Source organism: Lissotriton helveticus, chromosome 3_1, assembly GCF_964261635.1.
Source record: "Lissotriton helveticus chromosome 3_1, aLisHel1.1, whole genome shotgun sequence".
NCBI lineage: Eukaryota > Metazoa > Chordata > Amphibia > Caudata > Salamandridae > Lissotriton > Lissotriton helveticus.
In genome coordinates, this window is record NC_136061.1 from 613,329,517 (window position 1) to 613,344,334 (window position 14,818).

At 44.1% G+C, this 14,818-nt stretch overlaps 1 pseudogene; it reads left to right on the forward strand.

Moving 5' to 3' along the window:
* Positions 1–7,920: 7,920 nt before the first annotated feature.
* On the forward strand, positions 7,921–12,263 carry LOC144825554 (28S ribosomal RNA; annotated as a pseudogene).
* Positions 12,264–14,818: the final 2,555 nt, after the last annotated feature.

Here is a 14,818-nt window from a genome sequence, read left to right on the forward strand (position 1 = left end):
CAGCATTGGAGATTACCTTCATAGGAGATAGAGGGGAATTAGGTGTTGCTCTGTGTCTCCCATTTCCACAGGCAAGTCTATAGATGGCTAAGAACACCATGTTTTACGGTTATGAAAAAAAAGAACACCATGTTTGAAATCCAATTCTGGGAAGAAGGGTTTTATATTCCTCATCAGTCTAAGATGTATTTGCTCATCAAGTTGTGCCATTTATATGTGTTTGGAGATTCAAACTCTTATCAGGGTAAACCTGCAAGAGATTGTACATTCAATCATTGTTGGTTTACAATTTAGGATGTCTAGGGATTGTAGCCAAAGTTTGTACTGGGTCAACCAGTGGAGGATGGAGCATTGGAGATAAGGAAGAATGTGGTTTCAAAGGGTTTAGTTTGAGGTAGTTGTAGAAAAGTCAATCAAGAATGTCTGTAAGAATTTGATCCCCTCAATTATAGATTAAATGAGATGACAGAAATTCAGAATTTGTAAAGATTCAGTTAGGGTTCAGTGCCTCATGCCTACATTGAAGTTCTTATGCATGATTTTATTACTTTCTTTGTATTTATTGGCATCTTGCATGCTCTAAACTCGATTCAAATTCAACACTCGACAAATTCAAGCATGCCATAACAGAAACATTATGTTTGGAGTAATAATAGACCTAGCAACCAATCACATGGGGTGCCGAGATAAAGGAAGTGACAGAAGTTCCGGCATATCACCTATGGCATAGGCACCACATGCTTACGGGATCGAGTTGCCGGTCTGATTCTTAGAACGTTGATTCGTTGAGAAGGAACCAGGCACACTGTTTATTAGACTCAAGTATACGCGTAACAGTGATTAAAATGCATCTGTTAAAAATACAGTCTTAAAATAGATCGAAAAGGCCAAATATATGATTCTATAATTACGTGGAGCCGATTATATAAAAATAGTATCGGTGAACGACAGTAAGGATGAAGCACGCACTTTCTTGCGTTTTAGGATTGAGTCGTTTCCTCATTATAGTTGTGCTTGTTTTTCTTCTTTCTGTGTACGCACAGTTGGAACTATTGGGCAAAAGCGGCACAAAAGTGATTGGTGGGACATATCAATGTTTTTTTACTTGAGTGAGTAATAAATTATTAGGAGGATTGTAGATCTCAATTAAGATTATCAAAGTGCAGTGGCAAATAATCTTATGTTTGTTTCTACAGCTGAATGAACTTGACAAGCTTTGGAACTATTCTTTTGCAGTACTATCATGTAATCATCAGTTATACACTAGGTAAAATCCAATGAAAGTGGAGTGCAGAATTTGTATTGCTGGAATAAACCCCTATGGAACTAAGGTGTTAGTAGATAAATTGTTTCTTTTTCTGAGGAGAACCCATTAAATAAGTCAAGGGTTCTGTTATGTTTTGTAATGTACCCCAATATAGGCCTGAGTAGTCACCTAAACATTCACCTACATTTTCTCTGCCATTGTACTACATAACCTTTTTGTGGTATTGACCTTTTAGCTAGTTAAGGTGCTGCATAAATGTTGTGTGGTTTTCCCAGAAAACTAGCCTAATTTATTATGCATGAGAAATCTCAGAATCACAGCAAGATTAACATCTTCTGCATAATAACTGTGTATAAGGGTCATCCCTTTTGTCATCCACGACTGACAGGACACAGCAAGGTAGAACCCCTGAGGGTACCATTTGGGTATACCTACACCATATCTTAGCTGGGGCAGGCAGAGGATAAAGACTTCCATGCTGACACACTGACGTGAGACGCTGAGGTTCCTGCACGCAGACACTCCAGCTCGCAGTAGTGTGACATCCCTTGCGGGGTATCCATCTTGAGACCAAAACGAGGTCCCAGAGTCTCACACTTCAGGTAATGGCGTTGCCCTCAGCCTAGGGGGATTCTTGGCTGTACACCTACTTACGTGCTAGGTACACTTAGGTACATCTAGTTATGGTTGCATCATAGGAGTATGCATTATTACTGTCATGTATGTATATGCTTGCATATATTGATTGTTTTTAGCACTACGGTAGAAATCTACCATCTATTTACACTGTTGGTGCTTATTATCATTTATATCTGTTTCTGTTTTATGGTTATTTCAGCACACCTATATTACACTAGAATGACGCTGGTTCAATAGATGCTTATTGAAAACGACCCCACCGTTTATTTTGTGTATCTTTCTGAGACAAAGTGAGCAAGAGTAACTGTGCAAAAAGTACTGTTCTGTTTCCATGCTCCCTGATGAAACAGGGTTGTCATGTTCGATAGCTTCCAAGAACTATTCTCTCCTTGGTAAGAGGAGTTTACAGTGGCACTGTGAGCTAGCAGGTATACAGGCAAACATACCCCTTGGGGGTGTCTGGAATCAGTCTGGACACCAATCCCGCAGTCTATGTTGTCTAACCGCAGAGATCCTATATAGGTTTATAGGAACTACAAGACAGTTCGAAATGAGTTGACCACTTGTGCAACTAACAAATACTCAAAAATTAGCGCTGTAAATCTAGGTGAAAGGGATTATATATAATAAGTCATCTACACCCCTGGTTTTGCCAGTGCACATTTGTTAGTTTGCCAAGCCCAGTTGATAAAGGAGAAATATTTTTGGGGGATTGTTTAAATAATTATTTATTTTCTTGTTGGTCAATCAAAAAATTTAGAACTAATATAATTGTATTGTGCATTGTGTTTTTGTGTATTGTTTTTTCTTTGATAATATTTATTTCCATTGTTTTGGTGTAATAAGTGATGGTGTTGGGGATATAATTACATTTAACAATTGGGATACACTTTGATTGCTGTTTTTTTGTGTATGTTGGTTTCTGTATGAAGCTAAGAAAAATTCTGATTGAAAAAAGTATATGGGGACTACTACTATTGATTACAGTGGTTACAAAGGTGACTTATGGGGTCATTACGATGGCGGAGGGCTCGTCACTGCCAGCAGGTCAGTGGCGGGCCCTCCGCCATCGTAATGTTGTGACCCCCCTGCCATAATATGAATCGGTGGTTAAGGGTGGTGGTCGTAAAGACCGACCGCCATGGTTCCGACAGGCGGTCCTTTCCCGACCGTCTGTCAGAACAGAAACATTGGCCAACATTGTGGCAGTGCCTTGCAGGAACCGCTGTTAGGATTATGATATCCCTTTCCTCCGTTCGTTTTGAAGCAGACAACCCACAGCAAAACGAATGGCGGAAACCGATTTGGGCGCCCATAGCAGGCCCCCCTCCATTGCAGATGCAGGTAGATGTACATTGGGGGGCACCTATGGTGTCCCGCTACATATCCCTGTCCCTTGTGGTAGGCACCGCAGGGTGCCTGCCACATAGTGCAAGGATGTGTCTGCACTCTCTATTTTGCATTGTGGCAGGGGCTGATGACCGCATCCCCACCACAATGCAAAATATAGGTGATGCGATTGCCGTGATGGCAGTCGCATCGTGATTAGGATTGTGGGGAGGCCGCCTCATAGGCGGCTGGTCCCAAATCCATATTGATGGTGCCTTTAGTGTGAAAAAAGTTAGTCAGTACTTGCAATTGGTTGTGGTTCTTTGAACTTTTAGTAAGTTAGCATTTACCTATCCTAGCTATTTGCTGCCTGCAGCCTGGCTTAGGTCACATGACGGTGCAGTGTTACAGTTGGACTTTGTTTATTCTTCACAGACATCTACACAATAGAGGGATTAGGTAATAGGTGTGCCTGAATGGGCCATCAACTGGCAGGAAAGGGGGCAGAGCTGGGCACAACCCCACTTGCAAATGAAAGGGCTGCTGTTTGCATCACACAAACGATGTGTCACCCCTGCATTGTTCATGTAGCCAGCTTGAAGCCTGGTTAGGGGAATCAGGAAAATTTAAATACTAAAACCGAATTCTCTAGAATCTTCTCCAAGTTCAGAGAAGGCACCAGGTATACAAATAGGACCCTCAGACCAACACTTCTGGACCAGTATTGCTAAATTGGAGTGGGATGTTTCTTGTGTTGTGTTTTCACTTTATTGCTGTTTGGGTGCTGCATAACAACTTTACACATTGCCTCTAATTTAAGCCTGAATTCTTTTATGCCAAAGTACCAGAGAGTTAAGCACAGAGTAATTTAGTGACCTTTGTGGTTCGCCCTGCCAGGGATTGTAATTGTTCCTTGAACAGGGGTCACCCCATTCAACCAATTATCCAATTTCTCTCCTAAGCTGAATCCTTCATGCTACTGGGTCACTAAATTCAGCCACTGATAGGTGCTTCCGTTTTGGGTGCAGGGCCAGTGGCATAGCAATAATGTCATGGACCCTGGGGCAAGCAAAGTAAATGATATCTCTTTCCACTGGCTCGACAGTAAAATACAGCCATAGTTCGGGCCAATTGGGCAGCTAACACTCCTGGGCCCGTTACCACTGCACCTGCTGCATTATTGGTAGCTATGCACTTGGGTGTGAGCTCACCTCAAAAGCCTATATGTGAGTTTTGTAAGATCGAACACATTGCTTCAATAAAATATTTTGGAGCTCGCAACCTAGATTTCATTTCTTCATCAGGTTTTGGACAAGAATGTACTAAGTGAATAAACATGTTTACTTACAATCATGCTGCTATTGTGTAAGGTGATTTATGAGTACTTGATAATATCGTTTATATCAAAAGAATTCTGCTCAAAGTCCATTAACTCGGCAATGCTAGAGCAAGTGTTCTCAGAGGTTACAGTTGACATACCACAAGTGTGGTTTAGATCAGACTAATACTGATTGGGCTATTTGTTGGCAATGAATTGATGTTTGTGCAGCCATTATTGATTCAATGGATAGTTGTCTCTAATCTTTTTTTTATTTTTTATAAATTCAATACATTATCTGGTAAGGAGAGTGAGCTAAGATATTTTCTCCTGAAATTCCCTTTTACTCTATTTTCCAAAGATGGCATTGTGCTTAAATTGAAATCAGAATGCATATCATGTAAATCAGTTCATCCATCTAAGGCAAGATAAAAGATTTATTGACTGGAACTTACAAGGGCATTAAGCTGTTATAAATACAGGACGATAAATGATAAAATGATCGACAGTGTTGGTTGCTTAAGGAAGAAACAGCCTCCAAGCAAACAACATCTTGGTCAATAGATTGTGTTGTGAAGCAGCAGATAAGACTCTGTTAAGGAATTATTGCTCAGTCAGCTAGGACGGAATTGCAATGGCAGCGTTCATGATGTGTGTCCCATTATAGGAGATCTATCTGACAAATCTTTATTTGCTTGACCTTGATGTTTGATCCAAGGCATAATATGGAAGATTGGTGTAACAGCACATTTTCAGGTCAAATATTCTTTGTAGGTGAATACTCATTAACCCCCTTCCAAATGTATTGCTGTGAAATCTTTCAAATATATATATATTATACTGAGGAATTATTATCAACTAGAAGAAAACGTTGATTAACTTTGGCAGTTTTGGTTTAGATGAATACGGTGTTTCCCTTGTGATTTCCCCACCACCCATTGACCTGTGCAAATGGCTTTTATTCTGTGCACCACTTTCTCTTGACCCTTCTCCACATTTTGATCACTGTGCTGGCCAAGGTCTCCATTTCATCCACTGATTTCACTGAACTCTTTATGTAATCTCTGTCTTGGTCACCAGCTTCTTGTGTAACATGTATCTTCGAAAATAACCATGATTATCATGATAGCTAGGGAGCCCTGCACTACACATGTTTTATATCTGTAATACGAATTCATGAAAATATCTATAGCTATAAATATACTTACTATACCACACCTCCCTCTCCCAAATTAAAAGAAAAATAACTTACCTGCCATCCTTAACCAAACCTCACCACTTTCTCTGCGCTCCTTCCTCCACCTGCAGCTGTGCTTTCTGCTTTCAGTCAAAGCAGGCAAGCACAGTTGCACTGACAGGCTCTCAGAGAGCCCTGTCAGCCTGGCCTGGCCTGCAAGTGTAACGTGTTTCTTACGTCTCATCATTAGGCCATAGATGACATTGCATGTGGATGTACTAAAAGGATCATTGGAGATGATGGCCTGTAATCTCTTAAGTGCCTTAAAGTGGCAATGCAATTTAATGCTTACATGTACAAAGTAAAAGTTAACTCTCTTCAGCAGTTGTTATTGTTTACCTATCAGGATGTGTTTTAGCTTACATGAGCAAAGTGAAAGTTAAGTCTCTTCAGCAAATCTTGTTTATCTGAAATGATATGTGGTTTAAATGGCTACTACATATACCTGGTACTCTTATTTAGTAAGTGTTGAGTGAAAATGGGCATAGCTTTGATCTGCGTGAGGGACTATGGGCAACTCACTGCCAATTAATTTTTTTAGGAATGCATTTGTATAGTTCCTGGTAGGAGATGGAGATAGGGATTTTCTACATTGGGGGCGAAGTACATTAAATGCATATTGCATATACCTGGTACTGTTATTAAGTAAATGTTGAAGGGAAATGTGCATAGTTGTGTGCTGCATGGGGGATTATGGGGGTTACGTGGCCCTTGAATATATTTTGAAATGTATTAGGTTTGTTTCAGGTAGGAAATGGGAAAATAGGTTTTCTACATCAAGGACTATGGGCGTTAAATAGTTTTTACATATCCCTGCCACTGTATTTTCTTGACTACTGTAAGGAAATGGTAACATAAGAAATGATTTGTACACAGGGGATGATCTGTGTTAAATGGCTGTAACATATAACTGTCACTGTAGTGTAATAATGTGGATTAGGGAAACACGCATACATATTTTTAAATGAAGATGATGTGTGTGAAATGGCTGAAACATATACCTAGTACTGTTATTTCGTAAATGTTGAAGGAGGTAAATGGGCATAGCTGTGCTCTGCACGGAGGATACGGGTGTTACATGGCTATTGAATATATTTGGAACTGTATTAGGATTGTTCAAGGTAGGAAATAGGGATTTTCTTCATATGGGTTGATTTGTGTAAAATGGCCTTGACATATACCGAAAAAAGTTATATTGGGATGCACACCGTTCCTCCATTGTAATCCATTTTATTCCTCATTTTTTCTTCATCAAAATGTGCGTGCAGAATGGCTCGATGACATGCCCACAAATCACGGGATTGTGTATCCCGCGTGTGGAAGCGTTAAAGGTGATGAAAGACAAAAAAGTGGAATCAGAAGAAATGAATATAAAAGGAACACATGATTACAACTGAGGTTATACAAAATGATAATTTTCAAATAATGTGGCAAAGCAGCCTTAGCAGTGCAATTGGCTTGGGGTGCGCAGTCGCCCCATTTTGCTTTAGTTGACATATACCTACCAGTTTTTCATGATTACTGTAAGGAAATAGTAATAGCTACTTTACTCACAGGGGAATATCGGCTTTAAACAGCTGTTAACACCTTGGCTGCTTGACAGATCCTTCTCCTGTGCTGGGCCATAATGTAAATGGGTGTGCTCATGACAAGCTCGGCTCGTCATGAGCACCCTAGAGGTATACCTCATGATGAGCTGAGCTCGTCATGAGCATCGAAGGGGTTAAACACATTATCCCCTATATTATAATGGTCCTGTTAGGAAAATGGAAATTCATAATGTTTAAATGGGGGATTTTGGGAGTAAATGGCTGCTTCATACCCTGGGCATGTTATTTTAAATAGCCCCCTTGTGATAATGGCCATAATGATTTCTACATGGGGGAAGATGGGTATTAAATGGCTATTACATGTACCTGCCACTGTAGTGTAGTGACGTGTGTTGAAGAAATCGGCATATATATATTTTTTAATGGGGATGACGGGGGTCAAATGGCTAGTGCATATATCCAGTACTAATATTTAGTAACGTTGAAGGTAAGTGGGCATAGCTTTGTTCTACATGGGTATTTTGGATTTTGGATATATTTGGAAATGTATTGGGCTTGTTCAAGATAGGAATTAGGGATACAGATTTTCCACATAGGGGATGATGGGCGTTAAATGGCTTTGACAAATACCCTACACTGTATTTTCATGATTTCTGTAAGGAGATGGTAATGGCCATAATGATTTCTACATGAGGGATGATGGGTGTTAAATGGCTGTCACATACACCTGCCACTGTAGTATGGTGGCGCACCAGGATCGGGTCTTCTCAGTATTGGTTTGCTTAGGAAGGCATCCCAAAGCGGGTGGTAAACTCCATCTGAGGCAAAATACAGGAGCAAGGCCGATAGCCAAAAAGTACCATGAGGGAAACATTTTTAAAAGTGAGTTCAAGAGGGAATTACACTGTCAAGAGGTAAATGGGTGGAGTCTATGCAGTCTGCCTGGAGGATTCAACACAGCAGGAAGGCTAGTAACCTAGGAGGGCAGATCCTCTCTGTAGTACCACCATCTGGGTGCACCTGGCACCCACAGGGCGCATTTTCTCCTTGGCCGTGTGCTGTGACTTGCTCTGTGTCATCTGGGAAGGCTGCAGGATGACAGGTAGCTCTCCGCTCCAGCAGAGAGTGTTACAGCCCCTGTGGCAGCTGCTTCAAACTGGGAGATTCAACCGCCCACACCCTCCCCTGGAAACTGGCCCAGTCCCTCTCAGGGTGCACCACAGCAGGGAAGGGGCATGGGGCCCCCTTCTCCCAACATGACTGTTGACTGGGGAGTGCTGTGCTCAGTGCACCCCGACCATGTCATGCTGCAGGGTAGAGGCCCATGCCTGGTGCCAGGAGTCTGCGGCAATGTTGGTTACCCACCTGACCCATCTTGAAATACAGACCAAGGAGTCTAACACATGCATAAGTCAGAGGGCTGAGAGAAACCCTGTGATGCAATGAAGGTGATTTCAAAAAGGGGGTGGTGATGGACAGAGTATCTGAGTTAATCAGAACACTCCTACCCAGTCAACAGATCAGGGCTTGATCCATCACCGTTTTTTAGCTCACTGCACCATCCCAGTTCAGAACCTGGCTATATGCAAATTAGTCTGTCCCTGGCCCAGTGCATCATGGGAAAAGGGCAGACCAAACTACCAAGCCAATTCTTCACTGGAAAGGAAACAAGCTTCCGGGGACCGGTTTCTGGCATTACAGCCGTCTTCGGCCCGGCTTGCTTGAATCCTGATGGTGCAGTGAGCAAGGGACTCATGTCTGAGCATACCCTTCCACACTTATGGTGGCCAAAATAATTTCAAAAAGGGGGTGGTGATGGACAGAGTATCTGAGTTAATCAGAACACTCCTACCCAGTCAACAGATCAGGGCTTGATCCATCACCGTTTTTTAGCTCACTGCACCATCCCAGTTCAGAACCTGGCTATATGCAAATTAGTCTGTCCCTGGCCCAGTGCATCATGGGAACAGGGCAGACCAAACTACCAAGCCAATTCTTCACTGGAAAGGAAACAAGCTTCCGGGGACCGGTTTCTGGCATTACAGCCGTCTTCGGCCCGGCTTGCTTGAATCCTGATGGTGCAGTGAGCAAGGGACTCATGTCTGAGCATACCCTTCCACACTTATGGTGGCCAAAATAATTTCAAAAAGGGGGTGGTGAAGGACCCCCTTTTCTGAAGCAATGAAGGTGAGGCTCCAACCAAGCCGGCTGAGGTGGGATCCCGCCAAGGCTCAGTTGTGGGGGCACCACTGGTCCATTTCACTTGCTTCATCGGGGAGGTGAGCATAAGCATGTGTGACAGGACCTGGAAAATGGTGAACTATGCTTGGGCAGGACAAAGCCAGAGGACACTCTGGTGAAGGTTCATAATGGCCCTGTCACGCAAATCGGTCATCCGACCCGGATATATGGGCAAAAGATTAATCGAACCATTTAGTAGCTAGTTCCCTCTGAAGTTTGCCTCGGGATAGCAGGCTTTCAGAAATCCCAGTTTTATCTGGTAAAGCACATGATAAGAGGACTTGGGGCCAAAGCAATTGAATCTATTCTCAAACTTTAAATGGGTAAGAGACCTGGCATGCTGGCATGAAGTCAGGTATCAAATGCAAGTGCAGAATTGGCCAATGTTGATAAGCAGAAGTGGCGCTGCGGGATTAACCAAATGCCGGGTTAAGGAGCCCGATGCCGACACTCATCGGAACCCAGAAAACATGTTGTTTGATATAGACAGTATGATGGTGGCTATAGAGGTCAGAATCTGGTAAGGTGTGTGTAAAAACTCACCTGGTGAATCAACTAGCTGTGAAAATGGATGGGGCTGGAGCATCAGGCCCATGCCCAGCCATTGCAGGTGCTGAGAGCTGCACTGGCTATGCCCCAACAAAGTAGGAGGACTACTGTGGTGCTCTTGGTAACCCAGGGTGTGGGCCTGGGTGAAGACACCACAGGTGCAGATCTTGGTGGTAGCAAATACTCAAATGAGAACTTTGAAGGCTAAAGTGGAGAAAGGTTCCATGTGAACAGCAGTTGAACATGGGTCAGTTGGACCTGAGAGATGGACAAGCTCCAATCAGAAGGGACAGACAATGGCCTTTTTTGTCCTTGGTCAATTGAATGGGAATCAGGTTCAGTTTCCCAAACCCAGAGTGGTGGAGAGGGGCACCCTCGCAGCATCCAATGTGGTAAGGCAAATAATACCCGGAAAAGCCGACAGGAGCCCCAGGGAGAGATCTCTTTTCTTTGTGAAGGGCAGGGCGTCCTGGAATGGGTTCATCCTGAGAGAGAGGTCCTAAGCCAAGGAATGAGTCGTGGTTCTAAAGGTATCCAGTGACCTCTTGCTAGCCTTTGAAAACCCGGGGCAGATGGTGTAGGTCTTGCACCGAGCCGTACCCATATCTGTAGCAGGTCTCCAAGGTGAACAGCCTTTGGAATGTTGTAGGTAAGGGTAGTCCTCAAGTCATATCCGTACCTTCGAGTTAAGGATTGTATCTAAGAGTTGGTTTGGTCGGGCCGGGGTGGGAAGTGGGGTTGGGCATGTGCTGCGACTGGACAAGACACTACCCTCCAGGGTGGGAGTTAATCTGGACGTGAGTTTGGCCCTTCTTGTAGATTGCCCCAGCTGCAGTAAATGCCTCTCCCTAGGGCATGGTAAGAGGAATTCTACCTCGGCCAGCACCTTGCAGCTGACTCAGAACTGGGGTGGACCGGGGCACTCCAACTGCTTAATTAAAACAAAACATCCCGAAGGCCCAAGGCGGGTGTTGATGCAATATGATTCCTGCCTAGTGCTCAGAATATCAAAGTGAAGAAATTCAATGAAGAGTGGCTAAACGGCAGGATTAACTAAGACTCTCCTAAGCTAGGCAAATGTGTTGTCCTCTAATTAGTGATGTGCATGAATGGATGAATGAGATTCCAACTATCCCTACCTAGTGTCTAGCAAAACTACAGCAAAGAGAATGGGCTTTGGAAGAATCAGCAGGGGAAGAAGTGCCTGTTGAGCTTGACTCGAGTCTGACACTGTGACAAGACATGAGAGGTGTGGGATAGGTGGGAGACCCTCTGGCTGCTGGTGAAACACCATAACTCTTCATTTTTTCACTTTCCCAGTGAGGCGGGGTGATGAGTTTGGTGGAGCTCTTGCTTCTGGCTCCAAGAGCCCAGAGCATGCCAGGAGTGACCCACTCCAGGGTCTTAGGGAGGACAGAAACCTCCTGTGGAGCAGAAGGGCAAAAGCTTGCTTGCGCTCAATTTTCAGTTTGAATGCAGACTGTGAAAGTGGGGCCTCATGATCTTTCTGACTTTTTGGGTTTCAAGCAGGAGGTGTCAGAAAAGTTACCACTGGGATAACTGGCTGGTGTAGTCCAAGCGTTCATAGAGATGTCACTTTTTAATAGTTCGATGTCGGCTCTTCTTATCATTGTGAAGCAGAATTCACCAAGCATTGAATTGTTCACCCACTAATAGGGAATATGAGCTGGGTTTAGACCATTGTAAGGCAGGTTAGTTTTCCCCTACAGATGTGTTGTTGCAATAGTAATCCTGCTCAGTGTGAAATGAACCACATGTTCAGACATTTGGTATATGTGCTTGGCTCAGGAGCCAATAGGACAAAGCTAGCATCTGTGGAATTATAACTAAAGTTAAAATCCCCCCTAAACCGTTATGATACCACAGTTCAGCAGAGTCTCGGTTGGCCTGGGATAGCTGGTCACTGGGCCTGTGCGTAGGGTTGCTTTCTTGGGGACTGGAGCATGTACAGAAGGGGGCAGCCTCCATCGCTCTTAGAGCACCACAAGTCTGTGGGGCACCCAGTGTTAAATCATTAGTAGACAACCTGATTTTGGGTCAGGGTTTTGTAATTAGTACAGCAGTTACCTCGTTGTGATCTATTGAAAGTCATCCTCTGAGCCAAGCGTTTGTCTCAGTCCTTGGGCACATGCACCCCCCCCACACACACACCCATGGAGTCCCTTTGCTGCTAGGGAGGGATATGGAGGAAGCAGGTTTGTGGAAGCCAGCCTCCACTGTGTGGCACAGGAGCCTTCTCTTCCAGGGGATCCTCATCAATAGTCATAAGCACTGAATATTCCCGCCCATGTGCGGGACCCCAGCAAAAAAATGGTTAGGGGTTCTGCCCACTTAACCCTCCCGTACCTGAGCAGGAGACATCCAAGGATGAGAAAGTAGCAACAAAGGGTACCGAAGGGATCAATCCAATTTTAATTTTCAAACAAGAAACAGTTAATTATCTTCTGAATCAAAAATCAAACATTAAGAGAATATATATGTAAGTTCATCAACACACATATGAGCGGACATCAAGGGAGGCACAACAAACAACAATCTATATACAAAACATCTCATATACATCATATACAAATATACATCACATTTACAATATCAGCAAACGCTTCTATGTACCCTAAATACAAGAAATATATAGAGAGATATATACACCAATTCAGGTAAGTGCCTCCACTTAATTTGCAATGGAGTGCACAACACAGTGGTAGTCCCAAAAGCAAAGCACCAGGGGGTTAAAACATCAACCCAGTCTATATTTGTATTGGTGCAAATCAGACAAAAATCAAATTTTTCTTAAATTGTAACAGGGGACTCCATTCGAAGCAAAGGTGTCGACGCAGTCGCGGTCGCGTTTCAGCCAGATGATAAAGGCTTCATCAGGACAATGGGTACTCTATTCTTCTGGGTCCAGGCAAATCTCGGACCGGTATCAGCGGCTAGTGCACGCAACCACCCACACAGGGGTGGGGCGGGGAACGCTTATTAAACCCAGAATATATATATATAATGAGTCCACTCGAATACGGGAAGAGGAAATCAGGCGTGGCTTGAATCCCACGTACTTTCTGAATTCTAGGGTAGCACGGCGACACGGACAAACAGTGTTCGCTGCAGCGTGACTCAAACAACGGCGGGACCCCGGAAACAATATAAAATATATATGTAAAAAACACATATATCTAACTCCACATATATGTATGTACATATATTATTTTTCTCATACCAATGCAGCCCCAAAAAGAGGCTAACACAATGTAAAAACCTTGTACATGTACATGTACTGCAATTATAAAGGAAACAAATAACACATTAAATCAAATATCCTTTGAATTTTGTGTTTTAATGAGTAAAACCACTCATAACTCCTGAAAATTGCTCATAAAAGACATTGTTAGTCTCAGGCTGCATTGAAAAGCAATAACATAGAAAATGAAAGCATTTTCAACCAAAAAACTGGCACTGTGCCTTTAAGGCAGCCATGAACCCAGGCTTCCCATCATGCCTCAGGGGTGACAGTTAGGTCAGTTGTTCTTTCCGGCTCCTTCTGTCAGGACCCTGGTTAACAGCTCCCACCTTTTTTTGACTTTCTGTCAGAATTACTTAGTGTTTTCTTCAATTTGTTTATCTCACTCGACGTTTTTTGACCTTAGAGAGATAGTTGTACCTTTTTCGGGCTCAAAAAAGGTTAATTTTTTGTCAGAAATGCCTAAGGCTCTTTTTGACACCTGCCCTGCCTGTGGGCATAAGAAGGCTTGGTCTGATACACATCCTGTGTGTATTCGCTGTCTGCCTGACTCTCATGAGGTAGCATCTTGTGTCCACTGCCAGTTCTTGTCATCCAGAACTATCAAGGACAGAGAAAGAAGCAGGATTTATGTCCTTTCTGAGAGAGGTAGGTCTCCAAAGAGACTTATGAAGTGGTTGGCGTCGAAGAAAGTTCCGACCTGCTCTCCTTCGGCGTCGGGATCGGCGTCGAGGTCTCCAACGACGAAGAAGGTGAAGTCTTCAGCGTCGAAAGTCAAGGCTCCGCTGCCGTCAACCGGGCGATGTGCAGCGTCGAGTGCAATGTCTATGTCTCCGTTGAAGAAGGGCGGCTCAACGTCTAGGCTTCCGTCGTCGAAGACTCAGGTAGAGTTTTCGACGTCGAAGCCTCCGCTGTCGCCGAGTCATGGGCGTTCGGCGTCGAGGCATCCTCCGTCATTGTCTGGCTATAGACGCTCGACGTCGAGGCATTCTCCGTCGTCGCCAGGTCATCGGCCATCGACGTCGAGGAAGAGATCGACCTCGAAGCATCCTTCGTCATCGCCAGGTCATCGGCGTTCGACGTTGAGAGATTCTCCGTCGACGACCCATTGACATTTGACGTCGAGGCATTCATCGTCGTCGAAGGACCATGGTAGTTCGGCGTCGAAGCTTCCTCCGTCGGCGTCCCACCATCGACGCTCGACGTCGAGGCATTCACAAACGTCGGCAGGGCACTCGCCATCGAAAGTTGAGCAAAGTTCGACGTTGGAGAAGCCTGTGGGATCTTCACCTCCTCGGAGATCGACGTCGAGGCATGGAACTCCAGTGGTCCAACCTCAGACAGTGGCACAGCAGTCTATGAAGTCGTCTGGTTCTGCCTCAGCTGCGGAGGATGACCAGGGCTCGCAAGTGAGTGACAGTCACGC